An 867-nucleotide genomic window follows, 5' to 3' on the forward strand; every position below is an offset into this window, starting at 1 on the left:
ATTCTTATGTATTTCTCATTGTCTCCATTTTCGCCTTTATCTCAATTTTCGTCTTTATCTTCACTTTTGCCTTTTTTTGTCTTCATGGTTATCACTCGTTTCTTCATCTTCATATTTATCTTTATCTCAAAGTTTAATTTCAAATTCGAAGTAAAACAAAATGCGAAACAGCTTAAATTGAACAGGTTGGAAAAACAACCATACACAATTATGGAAATTTTTAAACGACGATTTTCAACCAATTTCGAAACTATAAAAACTCTCCTCATCTACAGAAAATTACCTTTCCAACGGTGTTTTTGGTTTTGAATTCGGTAAATCTACCTTGGTCTTCATATTTGTTTTTATCTTTCACATCTTNATGTCATTTCACGTGATATCGTGTGATGTGATATCATATTATGTGATGTAATATCATGTGATGTCTCTTTATATCATGTGACAAAATGTGATGTGATGTCATGTAATGTGATCACATTCCATGTTCCGATTACTGTATCGATAACCCTGTTAATAACTGTGTCGATAAAAATACTGATAACAATATCCAAACATATAGAAAAATACAACGATTGTAAAATCGATTAATTTCTCGATAAATATAACAATCATCAGTATCGATTACAATAATTATTGCACATATCGTTAACAATATAAATGACTAAATCGATAACAAAATCAATTATTTAAGCGATTATCATATTGATTATTATATCGATTACAATAGCGGTTATTTAATCAATAACAGTATCGATAACAATATCGATTATTTTATCGATAGCAATATCGATTATTATATCGATAAAAATATCGAGTTTTATATCGATAACAATATCGATCTTCATCCTCATCCTTTTCTTCATATTT

General features: G+C 28.2%; 1 protein-coding gene across 1 annotated transcript in view; it reads left to right on the forward strand.

The window, feature by feature from the left end:
* Positions 1-867, forward strand: part of arr (low-density lipoprotein receptor-related protein 6) — a 183,263-nt gene that overhangs the window by 29,976 nt on the left and 152,420 nt on the right. The window lies entirely within an intron of this gene.

The sequence above is a fragment of the Rhagoletis zephyria genome, unplaced genomic scaffold (genome assembly GCF_001687245.7).
Source record: "Rhagoletis zephyria isolate East Lansing unplaced genomic scaffold, Rhagoletis_zephyria_1.1 Rzeph_scaffold_00016, whole genome shotgun sequence".
Taxonomy (NCBI): Eukaryota; Metazoa; Arthropoda; class Insecta; order Diptera; family Tephritidae; genus Rhagoletis; species Rhagoletis zephyria.